At 36.5% G+C, this 19601-nt stretch overlaps 1 protein-coding gene across 1 annotated transcript in view; it reads left to right on the forward strand.

The window, feature by feature from the left end:
• The window catches only part of LOC148956787 (brachyurin-like), a 625076-nt gene that overhangs the window by 549232 nt on the left and 56243 nt on the right, over window positions 1-19601 (forward strand). The window lies entirely within an intron of this gene.

The following is a 19601-nucleotide window of genomic DNA, read 5'->3' on the forward strand; positions in this document are numbered from 1 at the left end:
TTCTCAAATCTATCCATTTTATATAATTCTAGAACTCTCACAACCAACTTCAGACTAGCCAGGATTCTTTTTCTACTTTAAAAATATACGCTAACCTACTATAGAAAATATCTTCGGTTTAGAAACAATTTTATTAAAAATAATTACAACAATAATAATAATCACTGATACAATTTATTGTCCTCGATATATTTCATCAGTGTATCTAAAGCCGCTTGAAGTATATTTATATGCGCTATATTCAGTTTTGCTGCAAAGCATAATTACTCCTTCAATTTGAATTTGCTCGATAATATCACATATCTTGCGTACGTATCGTCCCATTCAAGGCTTAGTCTACATCTTCGTGCATTTTCCACTGCCAAATTTGGTACTCTAGCCTTTGTATCATTGCTGCTACCTGCTCCATCATCAAGCTCCAATAGTGTAAACATACCATTCATTTTCTATTGTAATATCGTGTCAAATGATAGAGTACAAAAACAAACTGTTCTCTCTCTGAATTCAATTCTCTTACTAGTATGAACTACAATGGAAATTACTCCTTATATTAGTAGAATGGGGGGTACCAGCGCGACGAGTACATAATTCATGGATGGTTTTATGGATTTTGTCAGTGAGAATGAAAAAACAGGATTTTTCTCACTTGGAAAAACAGGAATTTTCTCACATTTATGTCTGTTTTCATGGACGGTTAAGTGTGTTGTTCGATTTATATGATGTTTTTCACGGATGGTTATGGATGTTTTATGGTTTTTGTCAGTGAGAATTTGAAAAACAGGAACTTTCTCACATTTATGTCTGTTTTCATGGATGGTTATGTGTGGTGGTCGATGTCAGTGAGAATGGACATGCTCGACGCGAATGTTATGAGATTGTTTGGCTAACCTAACCTGAGAACTTGATTTACATAATCGGCGGGGAAATTATTGATTCACGAAGGGGGAATTAAGAAACATTATGGTTTCTTTGATCTTTAGGTGAACCTAGCCTGAGAACTTGATTTACATATTCGCTAGGGGAAATTATTGATTCACGAAGGGGGAATTAAGAAACATTATGGTTTCTTTGATCTTTAGGCGAACCTAACCTGAGAACTTGATTTACATAATCGGCGGGGAAATTATTGACTCAGGAAAGGGGGAATTAAGAAACATTATGGTTTCTTTAATCTTAGGTCTGAGGGATAAACGTTCTTTAGGTCAGAGAGAAAAATTAATATTATATTTTTAAATAGGGTTTCATTGATCTTTAGTGTCAGGAATTATAAATGACATCACTTGTTATGTTGGAATTATGCGGGAGTCTAAAGAGATAGAAATTCTATTTTTAAATACGGCTTCACTGAGCTTTAAGTCGGAGAGATAAATTGATATTCTAACGAAACCTTAATAGTTTAGCTTGGAAAATTTATGAGATGAAGAGATTAACGTAAGAAAGGGTTTCCTAGAAATTTGAAATGTGAAAGCACAGAGATGCCAAAAAACAAAAGGAACACACAGAAATTACTTTTAGGGGATTATTTGGGCGAAAGCGTTTTAGACAGCTTATGGAATTATTTCGGCGAAACAGTTGGAGACATTTTAAAAGATGATTTAAAAGATGATTTTAGAAGAGGTTTTGAGTGTGGTCGTTATAATACACAAGTTGTATTTGAACAGTGTTGTGAGGTCCCCTAACCCCACCCCCAACGGCCCCCATCACCCAACCCCGATCCAAAGGGTTCCAATCCCCATACCCCAAACCAGAAGGAACCCCCCGGTCCCCAAAGGTTCCCAGGGCTCCCAAAGGGCCCCCGGACACCCAAAGGCCCTCACCCGGTCCCCAAAGCCCCAAAGGGCCCCGATCCCCCTACCCCGATCCTCAAAGAACCTCCAGGCTCCCAATGGGCCACCGGACCCCCAAAGGCCCTCCCCGGGTCCTCAAAGGTCCCCCAGGCTCCCAATGGGCAACCGGACCCCCAAAGAGCCCCTCCCCCCCTTTGGTCCCCATAGGGACCCCTCCCTCACCCTCCATCTACCCCCCTCCTTCCTATCCCCTCCCCTCCCCTCCCCTCCCCCTCCCACCCATCCCCTCCCCTCCTCCCCTCCTCCCCTCCTCCCCTCCCCTTCCCTTCCCCATTTTTTAATATTTTTTTTGTGCATTGAGACACAGAACGACCCTCCCCCCGGCCCCTCCCCCCCCCCCCAAAAAAAGGTCCCCCGACACCCCAAAGGCCTGATTTTTCAAACTTCATTTTGAATTTCTTTCGTTGAAATGCAAGAGTTGGAATATTTCAGTAGTGTTTGGTTGTGGTTTACCTTGTCACAGTTACATTTTCTTGATTTTTCAAAGTTCATTTTGAATTTCTTTCATTGAAATGCAAGAGTTGGAATATTTCAGTAGTGTTTGGTTGTGGTTTACCTTGTCACAGTTACATTTTCATGATTTTTCAAAGTTCATTTTGAATTTCTTTCGTTGAAATGCAAGAGTTGGAATATTTCACTAGTGTTTGGTTGTGGTTTACCTTGTCACAGTTAGATTTTCTTGATTTTTCAAAGTTCATTTTGAATTTCTTTCGTTGAAATGTAAGAGTTGGAATATTTAAGTAGTGTTTGGTTATGGTTTACCTGGTCACAGTTACATTTTCTTGATTTTTCAAAGTTTATTTTGAATTTCTATCGTTGAAATGTATGAGTTGGAATATTTCAGTAGTGTTTGGTTGTCGTTTACCATGTCACAGTTACATTTTATTGATTTTTCAAAGTTGTTTTTTAATTTGTTTCGTTGTAATGCAAGAGTTGGAATATTTCAGTAGTGTTTGGTTGTGGTTTACCTTGTCACAGTTACATTTTCTTGATTTTTCAAAGTTCATTTTGAATTTCTTTCGTTGAAATGCAAGAGTTGGAATATTTCAGTAGTGTATGGTTCTGGTATACCTTGTCACAGTTACATTTTCTTGATTCTTCAATGCTCATTTTGAATTTCTTTCGTTGAAATGCAAGAGTTGGAATATTTCAGTAGTGTTTGGTTGTGGTTTACCTTGTCACAGGTACATTCTCTTAATTTTTCAAAGTTCATTTTGAAATTCTTTCGTTGAAATGCAAGAGTTGGAATATTTCAGTAGTGTTTGGTTGTGGTTTACCTTGTCACAGTTACATTTTCTTGATTTTTCAAAGTTCATTTTGAATTTCATTCCTTGAAATGCAAGAGTTGGAATGTTTCAGTAGTGCTTGGTTGTCGTATACCTTGTCACAGTTACATTTTCATGATTTTTTAAAGTTCATTTTGAATTTCTTTCGTTGAATTGCAAGAGTTGAAATATTTCAGCAGTGTTTGGTTGTGGTTTACCTTGTCACAGTTACATTTTCTTGATTTTTCAAAGTTCATTTTGAATTTCTTTCGTTGAAATGCAAGAGTTAGAATATTTCAGTAGTGTTTGATCGTGGTTTACCTTATCATAGATACTTTTTCATGATTTTTCAAAGTTCATTTTGAATTTCTGTCGTTGTAGTGAAAGTATTGGAATATTTCAGTAGCGTTTGGTTGTGGTATAACTTGTCACAGTTACATTTTATTGATTTTTCAAAGTTCATTTTGAATTTCTTTCATTGAAATGCAAGAGTTGGAATATTTCAGTAGTGTATGGTTATGGTATACCTTGTCAAAGTTACATTTTCTTGATTTTTCAAAGTTTATTTTGAATTTCTTTCGTTGAAATGCAAGAGTTGGAATATTTCACTAGTGTTTGGTTGTGGTTTAACTTGTCACAGTTATATTTTCTTGATTTTTCAAAGTTCATTTTGAATTTATTTGGTTGAAAAGCAAGAGTTGGAATATTTCAGTAGTGTTTGCTTGTGGTTTACCTTGTCACAGTTACATTTTTTTGATTTTTCAAAGTTCATTTGAATTTCTTTCGTTGAAATGCAAGAGTTGGAATATTTCAGAAGTGTATGGTTTTGGTTTACCTTGTCACAGTTAAATTTTATTTATTTTTCAAAGTTCATTTTGATTTTCTTTCATTGATATGCAAGAGATGTAATATTTCAGTAGCATTTGGTTGTGGTTTACCTTGTCAGTGTTACATTTTCATCATTTTTCAAAGGTCATTTTTTATTTCATTCGTTGTAATGCACGTTTTGGAATCTTTCAGAAGGGTCTGGTTGTGGTTTACCATGTCACAGTTACATTTTCGTGATTTTTCGAAGTTTATTTTGAATTTCTTTCGTTGAAATGCAAGAGTTGGAATATTTCAGTAGTGTTTGGTTGTGGTTTACCTTGTCACAGTTACATTTTCTTGATTTTTCAAAGTTCATTTTGAATTTCTTTCGTTGAAATGCAAGAGTTGGAATATTTCAGTAGTGTTTGGTTGTGGTTTACCTTGTCAAAGTTACATTTTCTTGATTTTTCAAAATTTATTTTGAATTTCTTTCGTTGAAATGCAAGAGTTGGAATATTTCAGTAGTGTTTGGTTGTGGTTTAACTTGTCACAGTTACATTTTTTTGATTTTTAAAAGTTCATTTTGAATTTCTTTCGTTGAAAAGCAAGAGTTGGAATATTTCAGTAGTGTTTGCTTGTGGTTTACCTTGCCACAGTTACATTTTTTTGATTTTTCAAGGTTCATTTGAATTTCTTTCGTTGAAATGCAAGAGTTGGAATATTTCAGTAGCGTCTGGTTATGGTTTACCTTGTCACACTTACATTTTCTTGATTTTTCAAAGTTCATTTTGAATTTCTTTCGTTGAAATGCAAGAGTTGGAATATTTCAGAAGTGTTTGGTTATGATTTACATTGTCACAGTTACATTTTCTTGATTTTTAAAGCTCATTTTGAATTTCTTTCGTTGAAATGCAAAAGTTGGAATATTTCAGTAGTGTTTGGTCGTGGTTTACCTTGTCACAGTTACATTTTCGTTTTTTTTCAAAGTTTATTTTGAATTTCTTTCGTTGAAATGCAAGAGTTGGAATATTTCAGTAGTGTTTGGTTGTGGTTTACCTTGTCACAGTTACATTTTCTTGATTTTTCAAAGATCATTTAGAATTTCTTTCACTGAAAAGCAAGAGTTGGAATATTTCAGTAGTGTTTGCTTATGGTTTACCTTGTCACAGTTACATTTTCGTGATTTTTCAAAGTTCATTTGAATTTCTTTAGTTGAAATGCAAGAGTTGGAATATTTGAGTTGTGTTTTGTTATTGTTTACCTTGTCAGAGTTAAATTTTCTTGTTTTTTCAAAGTTCATTTTTAATTTATTTCTTTGAAATGCAAGAGTTGGACTATTTGAGTAGTGTTTGGCTATGTTTTACCTTGTCACAGTTACATATTCTTGATTTTACAAAGTTCATATTTAATTTATATCATTTAATTTAAAGATTTGGACTATTTAAGTGGTTTTTTTTCATGGTTTACCTTGTCACAGTTACATTTTCTTGATTTTTCAAAGTTCATTTTGAATTTCTTTCGTTGAAATGCAAGAGTTGGAATATTTCAGTAGTGTTTGTTTGTGGTTTACCTTGACACAGTTACATTTTCTTGATTTTTCAAAGATCATTTTGAATTTAATTCGTTGAAATGAAATATTTGTAATGATTCTGTAGAGTTTGGTTGTGGTTTAGCTTGTCACAGTTATATTTTCATGATTTTTCAAAGTTCATTTTGAATTTTTTTCGTTGAAATGCAAGAGTTGGAATATTTCAGTAGTGTTTGGTTATGGTTTACCTTGTCACAGTTACATTTTCTTGATTTTTCAAAGTTCATTTTGAATTTCTTTCGTTGAAATGCATGAGTTGTAATATTTCAGTAGTGTTTGGTCGTGGTTTACCTTGTCACAGTTACATTTTCTTGATTTTTCAAATTTCATTTTGAATTTCTTTCGTTGAAATGCAAGAGTTGGAGTATTTCAGTAGCGTTAGGTTGTGGTTTAACTTGTCACAGTTACCTTTTTTTGATTTTTAAAAGTTCATTTTGAATTTCATTCGTTGAAATGCAAGAGTTGGAATATTTCAGTAGTGTTTGGTTGTGGTTTAGCTTGTCACAGTTATATTTTCATGATTTTTCAAAGTTCATTTTGAATTTTTTTCGTTGAAATGCAAGAGTTGGAATATTTCAGCAGTGTTTGGTTATGGTTTACCTTGTCACAGTTACATTTTCTTGATTTTTCAAAGTTCATTTTGAATTTCTTTCGTTGAAATGCATCTGTTGTAATATTTCAGTAGTGTTTGGTCGTGGTTTACCTTTTCACAGTTACATTTTCTTGATTTTTCAAAGTTCATTTTGAATTTCTTTCTTTGAAATGCAAGAGTTGGAATATTTCAGTAGCGTTCGGTTGTGGTTTAACTTGTCACAGTTACATTTTCTTGATTTTTAAAATTTCATTTTGAATTTCTTTCGTTGAAATGCAAGAGTTGGAATATTTCAGTAGTGTATGGTTATGGTTTACCTTGTCAAAGTTACATTTTCTTGATTTTTCAAAGTTTATTTTGAATTTTTTTTTTTGAAATGCGAGAGTTGGACTATTTCACTAGTGTTTGGTTGTGGTTTACCTTGTCACAGTTACATTTTCTTGATTTTTCAAAGCTAATTTTGAATTTCTTTATTTGTAATGAACGAGTTGGAATATTTCAGTAGTGTTTGCTGGTGGTTTACCTTGTCACAGTTACATTTTCTTGATTTTTTCAAAGTTCATTTGAATTTCTTTCGTTGAAATGCAAGAGTTGGAATATTTCAGTAGTGTCTGGTGATGGTTTACCATGTCACAGTTACATTATCTTGATTTTTAATAGTTATTTTTGATTTTCTTTCGTTGAAATGAAAGAGTTGGATTATTTCAGAAGTGTTTGGTTGTGGTTTACATTGTCAAAGTTACATTTTCTTGATTTTTCAAAGTTCATTTTGAATTTCTTTCGTTGAAATGCAAGAGTTGGAATATTTCAGTAGTGTTTGGTCGTGGTTTACCTTGTCACAGTTACATTTTCTTGATTTTTCAAAGTTCATTTTGAATTTCTGTCGTTGAAATGCAAGAGTTGGACTATTTCAGTAGTGTTTGGTTGTGGTTTACCTTGTCACAGTTACAGTTTCATGGTTTTTCATAGCTCATTTTGAATTTCTGTCGTTGAAAAGCAAGAGTTGGAATATTTCAGTAGTGTTTGCTTATGGTTTACCTTGTCACAGTTACATTTTCTTGATTTTTCAAAGTTCATTTAAATTTCTTTCATTGAAATGCAAGAGATGTAATATTTCAGTAGTGTTTGGTTTTGGTTTAACTTGTCACATTTACATTTTCTTTATTTTTAAAAGTTCATTTTTAATTTCTTTCGTAGAAATTCAAGATTTGGAATATTTCAGTAGTGTTTTGTTTTTGTTTACATTGTCAAAGTTACATTTTCTAGATTTTTCAAATTCATTTTGAATTTCTATCGTTGAAATGCAAGAGTTGGAATATTTCAGTAGTGTTTGGTTGTCGTTTACCATGTCACAGTTACATTTTCTTGATTTTTCAAACTTCATTTTGAATTTGTTTCGTTGAAATGCAAGAGTTGGAATATTTCAGTAGTGTTTGGTTGTGGTTTACCTTGTCACAGTTACATTTTCTTGATTTTTCAAAGTTCATTTTGAATTTCTTTCGTTGAAATGCAAGAGTTGGAATATTTCACTAGTGTTTGATTGTGGTTTACCTTGTCACATGTACACACATGTATACACATGTACACACATGTGCTTATCATGAGTGCTCATGATAAGTTAACCTAACCTTTTCCGGTGAGTATGGTTAGGTTAGACTAGATTAAGTTAGGTTAGATTAGACTAGGTTAGGTTAGCCTACGTACGCTTCACTGAGGTTAGCTTAGGTTAGGTGAGAGACATGCGAAAAGTTAGGTGTATGATTAGGTTAGGTTAGGTTAGATTAAGTTAGGTTAAGTTAGGTTAGACTAGGTTAGCCTACGTACGCGCGCGTACGTAGGCTAACCTAGCCTAACCTAACTTAACCTAACCTAACTTAATCTAATGGAGGGGGATGGGAAGGAGGGGGTAGGTGGAGGGAGAGGGAGGGGGGCCCTTTGGGGACCAAAGGGGGGGAGGGGCTCTTTGGGGGTCCGGTGGCCCATTGGGAGCCTGGGGGACCTTTGAGGATCGGGGTAGGAGGATCGGGGTCCTTTGGGGCTTTGGGGACCGGGTGAGGGCCCTTGGGAGTCCGGGGGCCCTTTGGGAGCCCTGGGAACCTTTGGGGACCGGGGGGTTGCTTCTGGATGGGGGTATGGGGATTGGACCCCTTTGGATCGGGGTTGGGTGATCGGGGCCCTTTGGGGTTGGGGTAGAGGACCTCACAACACTGTTAAAATACAACTTGTGTATTATAACGACCACACTCAAAACCTCTTCTAAAATCATCTTTTAAATCATCTTTTAAAATGTCTCTAACTGTTTCGCCGAAATAATTACATAAGCTGTCTAAAACCGTTTCGCCCAAATAATCCCCTAAAAGTAATTTCTGTGTGTTCCTTTTGTTTTTTGGCATCTCTGTGCTTTCACATTTCAAATTTCTAGGAAACCCTTTCCTACGTTAATCTCTTCATCTCATAAATTTTCCTAGGTAAACTATTAAGGTTTCGTTAGAATATCAATTTATCTCTCCGACTTAAAGCTCAGTGAAGCCGTATTTAAAAATAGAATTTCTATCTCTTTAGACTCCCGCATAATTCCAAGATAACAAGTGATGTCATTTATAATTCCTGACACTAAAGATCAATGAAGCCCTATTTAAAAATAGAATATTAATTTTTCTCTCTGACCTAAAGAACGTTTATCCCTCAGACCTAAGATTAAAGAAACCATAATGTTTCTTAATTCCCCCTTTCATGAATCAATAATTTCCCCGCCGATTATGTAAATCAAGTTCACAGGTTAGGTTAGCCTAAAGATCAAAGAAACCATAATGTTTCTTAATTCCCCCTTCGTGAATCAATAATTTCCCCTAGCGATTATGTAAATCAAGTTCTCAGGTTAGGTTCACCTAAAGATCAAAGAAACCATAATGTTTCTTAATTCCCCCTTCGTGAATCAATAATTTCCCCGCCGATTATGTAAATCAAGTTCTCAGGTTAGGTTAGCCAAACAATCTCATAACATTCGCGTCGAGCATGTCCATTCTCACTGACATCGACCACCACACATAACCATCCATGAAAACAGACATAAATGTGAGAAAGTTCCTGTTTTTCAAATTCTCACTGACAAAAACCATAAAACATCCATAACCATCCGTGAAAAACATCAAATAAATCGACCAACACACTTAACCATCCATGAAAACAGACATAAATGTGAGAAAATTCCTGTTTTTCCAAGTGAGAAAATTCCTCTTTTTTCATTCTCACTGACAAAAACCATAAAAACATGCATAAATTATGTACTCGTCGCGCTGGTACCCCTCTTTCTACTTATATTGAATCTGATTGCTATAGATTGGTTGCTATAGCATAATAACTATGATAATAGAGTTGCCGTATGTGGAGTACCCTCTGTATTCCTTCTCTCTGATTTGTCTAGAAAATGGGTGTTGACACAGAAACCTGTCTGGTCGCTTTACATGATCTCTGCCTTGAATATCTAGTTCCAAATATAGCGTGTTTGCTCGTTTTATAGGTCGATAATAGAGAGTGTTTGGTGGCATTATGCAATCACTCGTGAAATCAGCACCTAGTACACTACTTCGAAACCCCTATGCCTTCCCAAGGTCAGAACATAATTTGCACTTTACTGAAAAAATACAAATGTTTTTACTTTTATAACTTTAATAAATCAAATAATATTAACATTTTGATTACCAAATATCAGTATATGTATATTAAACTGACAATGCACATTCATTTGTATTTATTTTTAGTTTTGAGTTTGACTCAGTTATTTATTGTAATTTCTCTTCGTTTTGGGCTTCATTTATTTATTGATGTCGATTTGTAGTAGTTTCACGCTTTGTAAATTATTTCATTTTATTTTTTATAAATTTTTAGTTTAATGGAGTTCTTTACTTTTCTTTGAAAAACTTATTTTTAGGAAAGTTTTTAAATTAATTTCTGTTCGTTTTATATTGACATAGTCTTTTCAGGGAGAAAGAAAATAATACTTTAAATTTTTTCGTTGTTTTTAAGACTTTATAGTTTGGCCTGTTATTTGTATGCTGGAGAAAAATTTTCAGGGATTTTTATCAACATACCCCCTTTTAAAAATTTGGACACAAATAGTAGTGTTTAATTTAGTTTCATACCTCCTCTAGTTGACCTGAAGTAGAATACTTAATACCATTTGCAAAAAAATCTGTTTACCGTCTTTGATAGCTTGGATACACTTAAGCTATTTTGATTTGGTTAAATATTAAGAGTAGAAGTAGCCCCGAAAGTATGAACATAATACCCTCAGTCGTTCTTGGGATGCTGCTGAGATGCTTTATTGGGAATTAGCATTGACACGGTGCATTTTGATTTAATCTTAAAGCAGCATTTTGTTTTTAAACATAATGGGCAAATGGGAGGGTGAGCGTGGGAGGGGGACCAGTTGCCTTCTAATCACTTTCGACTATAAAAAAAAGGGCATTAGCCTTTTCTATTTCCAATTGAATGAGCTCTTTCCTAAGTTCCTATGACAACTCCCTCGATACGAAGTGCCCTGTTCTAAAAAAATAATAATAATAATACATTGTACCGACTTCGATCTTGACTATAAAAATGTCAAGCCTTCCAATTACTTTTGACTATTAAGAAGGGCACAAGCTCTTTCAATATCCAATCGAATGAGCCCTTTTTGAGTTTCTACGACAACACTTTCTATAAGAAACTTATATGCCCCCAGAGCATAAATAACAACCCTTGCCCTGAGGGCTGTGAGGCGGTTGTCATCCTCAAAGACTTAATTTCCAGAGCTTTCAACTATGTTAAAGAAAACGGCTATCTCAAAATTTTGATTGAATGTGTTTGGGGAAATGGTGGGCATGAGAGTGGCGTTAGTTGCTCTCCAATCAGTTTCAACTATCAAAAAAGGCATTAGCCCTTTCACTTTCCAATCGAATGAGCCGTTTTGAAGAATCTACGACAACGCTTTCAATAAAAACCTTATATGCCTCCAGAGCATAACTTACAACCTTTGCCCTGAGGGCTGGGGGGGGGGGATCTGTCATCCTCAAAGACCTAATTTCCAGAACTTTAAACTACGTTGAAGAAAATTGCTATCTCAAAATTTTGATTGGATGTGTTTGGGGAAATGGTGGGCGTGAGAGGAGGGTTACTTGCCCTCGAATCACTTACGACTATTAAAAAGGGCACTAGCCCTTTCAATTTCCAATTGCATGAGCCTTTTTTTAAGTTTTTGCGACAACGCTTTCTATAGGAACCTTAAATACCCCAGGGCATAACTAAAAACCCTTGCCCTAAGGGCTTTGAGGGGGTTGACATCCTCAGACATAATTTACGGACATTTCAACTGTGTTGAACAAGATGGTTATCTCAAAATTTTGATTGGATTTGTTTGGGAAAATAGTAGGTATGAGTAGGGGCATGAGGGGGGGTGGTTACTTGCCCTCCAATCAGTTTCGACTATTAAAAGGGGCTCCAGCCGTTTCAATTTCTAATTAAATGATTCATTTTTGAAGTTTCTACGATAGAGCTTTCTATAAAAAAAAAACTTATGTAGCCCAAGGACATAACTTACAACCCTTGCCCTGAGGGCTTTGGGGGGAGTGTCGTCCTCAAAACTATAATTTCCAGACTTTTTAACTACGTCGAACAAAATGGCTATACAATTTTGATTCTATGTGTTTGGGGAAATGGTGGGTCTGAGAGGGGTGTTAGTTATCCTCCAAACACTTTCGAATATTAAAAAGGACACAAGCCCCTCTAATTTCCAATCGAATGAGCCCTTTTTGAAGTTTCTACAATATCAGTATCTATAAAAACCTTATATACCCCCAGGGCATAACTTACAACCCTTGCCCCGTGGGCTCTGAGGGGGGTTATCATCCTCAAAGACCTGATTTCTAAAACTCCTAACTACGTTGAACAAAATGGATATTTAAAAATTTTGATTGGAAGTATTTGGGGAAATGTGGGCATGAGAGGGGGTTAGTTGCCCTCAAATCACTTTCAACTATTAAAAAGGCCCCTTTTCAAAATTTCTACGACAGCTCCTTCGATACGATTGCGCTGCCTATGATGCCTTTTTAGATTGCAGCTACAACTGCAACCCTGACCCAATAACAAAAACCCAGTGGCTTTTTACTTTCAAGATATATGGTTTTGTTTTTATGTAATTAATTAAAAAATAATTTTTCCATAAAGAGTTCTTCAATATATTTAAATGAAAAAGAAAGAGTCATTTAAACCATCGATGAGCAGAAATAAAGTCATCAAATTAAACTAATATCGTAAACTTGTGGGAATATCTATATTGGAGTAGTTATCTTCGAAGCAGACAAGCAACAACGGCCTTTGCCATTGAAGAATATCAGGCCGGCCTCTGCCTTGGGAAATCAACAATCAATCAGATATTTTTCTTTCGAGAACTCATGGAACGATGCATGGAATCAACCAGGAACTCTACCAACTATTCGTTGATTTCCGTCAGGTATTTGACCTGATATGGCGCGAAGGACTTTGGCATATCCTCCTTCACTACGGGATCCATTATGAGATAGTCCAAATACACAAGAGTCTGTATGGCCAGTTCTGAGGCCAATTAATAACCACTGATGGGCTGTCAGAAGAGTTCATAACTTCGTCAGGAGTACTCCAGGGTTGCATCTTATCACCACACCTCTTCAACCTCTTTCTAAATGCCGTTCTGTCACAGATGCAGTCGGAATATGGCGCAACAATAAGATGGCTGCTAATAGACAATCTTTTCTACGCTGATGATATTGATGCGCTAGCCAACTCCACACAAAAAACTGAAGGCACAAGCTGATAAACTCTAGAATACCACAAAACCGTTCCTGATGGAGATCAATGCCAGAAAGGCCAAAGTCATGGCAACTGCGAGACGGGAACTAGAAAACCTGCCAATTATCATAAGTGGGAGACTGGTTGAAACGGTTGACCACTTCTTGTACCTTGATAGACAACTCTCCTCTGATAATTGCCATTGAACTGAGCCATTGTGCAAAAGTGATACTAAATTAAACGTAAAAAAATAAAGTAAAATCCTAAAATATATTGTTGCTTTGTCTTAAAGGGACTGATCCTAAAAGGGATTGATAATATTTTTATTCTGTAAAAAGCGTCTTTAATTGGTTTCCTCTAACTGTACCAAAACTCCTATATTATTTTGTGTTTTCAGTAAAGCGATAGTTTTTCATAATCCTAAAAGCACAGGGTTATTTTTTTAAATTAATCTTTGTTCGTTTTTGATTAACATTTAATGTAGAAACAACTCTGCCATCATTTTTTTATTTATATAAAATAATGTATGTTCGATTTAAGTTTTAATGTCACTTCTTAGCTTCAGTTGGAAACTTATTTTTAATATAATTTCTAATTATCAACGTATTGTATAAGAACGATGTATTTTCATTTGTTGAAATAATATATATATATATATATATATATATATATATATATATATATATATATATATATATATATATATATATATATATATATATATATATATATATATATATATATATATATATATATATATATATATATATATATATATATATATATATATATATATATATATATATATATATATATATATATATATATATATAATGCAAATATTGTCCTTTGGTCAGTTCAACATTCCCTACAACAAGCGTTGTAAGTTTTAATTTCACAAACAATATTGTTCCTAATATATTGCTGATATATCCTTTTGACAACATGCATACAGATGGCGTGTTGTGATTCAGTTAATCTTCCCCCTTAAAATTTCTCTGAAAATTTCGCCTTCATACCTGTATATTCATGTACTTTTTGAAATTTTCATCTTAATGCCCTTAGCCTTAAAAGTAGTTACAATAGAAGTAGTATTTTGAGCAATAGCAATAGTAGTAGTAGATCTAGTGAATAAAGCAGGGGTAGTAGTATTATTAATAGTGTTCACGTATTGTCTTTTGGTCAGTTGCTCTTCCCCTTTAAGCATTCTCTGAGATTTCCAACTTAATCCACAAATCAATTCTTAAAATATGCTCTTTTGACAATCTAAATACAAATAGTGTCTTTCGTGAGTTTGAATATGCCATCAATATTCTCTCAAATTTTATCTTCGTAGACTTTGCCTTAATAGTACTAGTATCATAATAGTTGCGGTGGTAGTAGGAGAGAGTTGCACTGTTAGCGTTCTGTTAGAAGTAGTAAAAACAGTTTCACTATTAATAGCGGTTATAGAATGTACATCTGGACTATTGGTCAGTTAAACATCCCTTTCGTGATGCCCCTGAAGTTTCACCCTGACATGGCAAGCATGGTAATGAATATTCCAAAAATATTACTTTTTTGCGTTTTTGACCCCCTTTCAACACCCTTTTTATCTTAATACTCTAAGCCTTACAGGCTATTGCGTGGAAGTAGTAGTTGGAGTAGTTTAGTAGTAATACCATTATTAGTAAAAGTAGCAGTGGTTGTAGTGTTAGTAGTGTTCTTTGGACGTTCCAAATCAATACCAGAATGCATTCTTGAGATGCGGGCTTTTGACAATCTGCAGGCACATAGTGTATTTTGATTTAGTTCAAATTCTCCCTCATTATTCTATCAAATTTGCACCTTCATACGCGGAGCCTTAATTGTACTAATATCAAATTAGTAGGGATATTAGTAGGAACAATAGTCATGGGCGGCAGCAAGGGGGGCAGGGGAGGGGGCCATGGCCCCCCTGGAAATTTGGGACTACAAAGAAATTATAAGGAAACCAAAGGAATGAGAGCAGAATAGGGAAAAACCATGGAAAAAATGTTTGTTGCCCCATTGTTGGCTGCCTTCCAATAGATTTGACCTATAATAAGGAAATCATAAGTTCTAATTTGTGACTGAGTAACCCCTAACCAGTTTTCCGCAAACTTTTTTTCTATATGATTTGGTTAGAGCAAAAAAAAACAACACATTCTTCATAGTAATGGATGGTAATTAAATAACGATCCTTGTCAATAACAAAGGTATAAGAGCATAACTATTGATAACATTCAGTCAAAAAATCAGCTTTTTATGGTAATCTTAAATATATATTTGTTTATTAGGAATTAGTGCAGTTATTAGAACATAAGAAAGTTCGTATAATTGTAGAAAACACAAGGAAAACAACTTAATAAGGGTCCTAAGGGACAATTTCGGTAAGAATATGCCGTCAACTTTTGCTTGCGTTGCAAGAGTACCCATGAGCTGATATATGAAGCCACTATAATCAGAAATGTTCCCCTGAACGGAATGAAAAGAATTTTAGTCCAGTAAATCTACGGAAAAAATCGACGATCTGGAACAAAATTGCAATATAAATGATTTTTACACCATTTTATAGAGAAAAAAAATCTGTACACCATACAAAAAGTCCCCAAGAATTCTCTTGGCGGAACAGGGTGAAAAACGGGGGTAAAGGGGAAAACTCGAAAATAAGACCGGTAGTTTTTGATGCTGAGAATTGTGTTCATGATGCTCTTGGGTCCAAAAAGATTGAATATGGTTTTTTTTATTGCTTGGTAATAAGTCACTTCCCCGTTTCCCCACTTACAGGGGGAAAAGGGGTGGTAAATAAAGATCCTGTACAGCAGTCTGCAAGACTTGTTTTCTGGGGTTTCCCAGTACGAGAAGAATGAATATGTTACTTTGATTGCTCTGTCATTAGCCTGTTCCCCAGTTTTCCAGTTACTAGGGAAAAGAGGAGGAAATCAAGATATCCTCTAATGGGAAAAGATAGTCAGATGGCTCTACAGAATTTGGAGAGGAGACAAATGTCTATCAAGTCGGTTTTAAAACCATCTAATACCGTTTTGACGAAAGTTTAGTATCCTTTGCCGTGGTGCTTCTCTCTTCCTGCTTTCTGGAGATTCACTACGTACTGGTAGGTTCAATCACTCAAGTAATAATGCAGGCCTGCCGTCCCCAGTCTTTTCTCGCTCCTTTACAAGTATACCTTGGAGTCCAGCAAAACCAGCAATCCGGTTCACGTTTTCTCATCGACCAGCTGAATAGGCAAGGTTTTTTACTTTTTACTCTGAAGTGCTTCGATTCAAGCGTTCTGCCGCAGTAACATATGGTAAAGAACTTCCAGGGATGACTTCTAAGACTTTCATCCAGTTCATTGGCAACAATGTCGACCACAACATTTGCACTATCGACGGAAAAGGTACTTCCCATTGCATGGGCATGCTAGCTGCTGCCACACCAAGGCTACCCAAATTTCCAATTATAATCTCACGAGTATCTGTGAATCTTGAAGCACTCCAGCAGGATGGACAATTACTTCTATTTTTATACAACAGAAGCCAAAAAGAAATCAGCCTTGTGTACAAACCCATCCCAGCCATCACCTTTGACGACAAGATCGATGGCATTGACCTACTTTAGCATGCCAGCTAGATACATGACACGAAACAGGTTGGATGGAGTGGATTTATGCAAGCAACTCACTATGGGTCATACAAGGGCGCTTCGTCGATTATTTTTCTGCCTATGATTGACTATAATCCCTCCTATCTTTCTTGTGTATGCGCGACCTTGCGTTTTATCTCCGATAAAGCCCTGCAGCACGGAATGGTACCCGTTGTTACTTTCGACCAACCTGTGCACATGAAAGCGGTGAATATCATCAATGTTGAGCATGCTGATAGTCATCTCAAGGCAGCAGTTTGGTGGTCTCCATTGCCGTATGAGCTTTCTTGGAACGATCGGGCACTTGATGACAGAAACAGAATAAAAGAAGTGCTCGAATGCCTCTATGCCGGTAACACCATTAAGCATATCCTTAGCAGTAAGGCTGTTTCAAGAGCCATGAGAGTGCTCGAGCTTATAGATTCAGTATTTCAGATCATTCTCATTTGCAAATCGTATGGTTTCAACTACACCGATGACATACGTGCGAGTCATCCAGACTTTGCAGAAGCTTCGGTAATATGTATAGCTCTACTGAGTGAGGAAGTTACCCTTGAAGACGCATCCAACGCAGACCTAGTGCGTCGAATCCAAACGCGAATGATGGAGTTTTAAGACACGCTGCCAAGACGACAAAATATGGCTTCAGCATTCAGAAATGTTCGGATTGCTTAAAAAAGCCATCAGGGCAGAACGGACCAGAAACTGGATGCAGTATCTTTAAGCACTCTCTGAGATGCTCACTTACTTTGCAGATGTAGGCCACAACCTGTATACGAAATTGGTGAGAATATTAGCTGACAGAAAGCAGCCAGAAGCTGTATAAAGACGTCACAGATGGTATGTTTGTCATTCGAAGAAGCGATAGATTTTGGGCTGGGCACTGTCCCGACTTAATAATTGAGCAAATACTGATGAGATCGCTGAAAACACGCATTGGGACTCACGAGAAGAAATGGAATGAGTGAGACGCAAAGGTTGATCTGGACAATTTCAATGCCAGTGCGAGCTCAAATTAATGAGCTTATGCAGTCATTCACCGGTGTTGAGTACGTGTCATCTGACCAGGACGTTTCTGCAAGACCAGCTCGGACAGAAAGAGATACAAAGGACGTAAAGGTTTTAGTAGCCTTTATACGCAGTCCTGTCCGTGCGACAACTGCACTCAATTACGCAATATATCGAATGGTATGAAAGCTGCAAGAGATTTCAACGCGGATGTAGCACAGGTGATAGAAAAAAAATTCTGAAGTCAATGGACGACGGTGATGTCGATCGCTACATCTTCAATGGCTAAAGCAAAGTGATTACGATTGCCTATCAAGGCAATACTTCCGAAGCACACGGTGAAGACAGGTAAATTGACGGAAGTCTTCTGTTCCGACGTCTTGTAGCAGCGGCAACTAGAGCCGGAGGGGATATGGAAGAAACACTCAAATTCGAACTCTCCAGCTATTCTACTTTTCTCCAGCTTTTCAAATTGTCAAGCCTAACGTGACAGCCAGATAAAGCGGAGCTAGCGAAAGCTATTTAGAAATTAGCAAAGGCAGAACCTGTGAACGTCCTATCAAAAGAGCCATAAAAATCCGTGATCGATGGTGGATGGCCGCTCCAGCATATTCCATGGAAAACAGGAAATACTTTTGAACAGATTTGCAACAGTTACGTTTCATTTGTGACACAAAAGTATTCAAATGCTTCCGTCGTCTTTGATGGTTACACTTCAGGTGTCACCTAGCTTTCACACTGAGTTTGAAGCTGCAAAGAAAGAAGGAGAACTTATTGCAGAATCCCCATAATAAGCAGAACATTATTTGAGCAATTGGTAAGAAGCTTGTCCAAGCCGGCCTCACTGCCCTTCATGCAGAGAGAGATGCGGACGTTTTGATTGTATTAACAGGTGTTAATGCGGCCAAGAGAAGGGTAGCCGCAGTAGTCGGAAATGACAGTGATTCATTGATCATTCTCCTCCGTCACTTGCCTCCGGAAGCCAGGGATCTCTACTTCAAAACCAAGTACCAAGTCAAGAGCGCTGTCAACTAAATATTGGTACATCAACTTTATCAAAAGATCGCTGGAACAGGTTTGTCACTCTATTCTTGTTGACCACGCTTTTATTGGTTGCGAAACGACATCCCGTATGTTTGGGATAGGAAAGCCGGCTGTCCTGCCATTCCCGAAAAGCTATCGAGAATTCAGAATAAATGTGAAGTATTCCTTAATCCGCTTTCTACGAAGGAAGAGGTCCAGCAAGCCGGTGAAAATATTTTGCAGTGTTTCTACAAGGCTAAGAAAGGAGAGGGTGTGATCAAAGCTAGGTACAGGGTTTTTCTTAAAAAACTGAACAGCTCAAAGACATCAACTGTTGTGAACCCAGAGAGACTTACACCAACTCCATCGGCTGTGAAATTTCATTCTTACAGAGTCTTCTATCAGGCAGTGGAATGGCGTAATACTGCGTCAGAACTCGACCCGAAGGACTGGGGTTTGTGTTTACGTGACGGACGCCTCACTTCGATTATGACAGACATTGGACCTACTCCGCCTCATCTGCTAAATGTGATTCGTTGCAGCTGCATGCGTTCCAACTGTGACAGTTCACGCTGTAGTTGCCAAAAAAATGGATTACCTTGCACATCTGCTTGCAAAGACAGCCAAGGGATTGCGTATTCCAATAAAGATATTTTTGTTGATAACGTTGAACAAGACGATGTTTAGTACAAATCCTTGATCTTATCCTTTTTAGTTCAGTCTAAACCGTAATTATATTTTGCTGTGATTACCGAAGTTACCTGATATGTTTCATCTTTTATGTTTAGTTTTGTCTTATGTTTCTATTATATAGTCGAAGTAAATCTGCCCACGTATTCCGAAGACCCGATGCATTGTCTTCCTTACGGTGAAAACACAGCAGAAAAGCAAGATACTAATCTAACACCATTTTTTAGAAATCATCGAGTCAAAAAACCTTGGGGGCAACATTTTGACCAGCCATATCGCACAACTCTCCAGGATACTGTTTTCCCCCTCCCCCGCTAAAGAGGGAAGTCAAA

Source organism: Artemia sp. Qi Xiang Cuo, chromosome 1 (genome assembly GCF_049724085.1).
Source record: "Artemia sp. Qi Xiang Cuo chromosome 1, ASM4972408v1, whole genome shotgun sequence".
NCBI lineage: Eukaryota > Metazoa > Arthropoda > Branchiopoda > Anostraca > Artemiidae > Artemia > Artemia sp. Qi Xiang Cuo.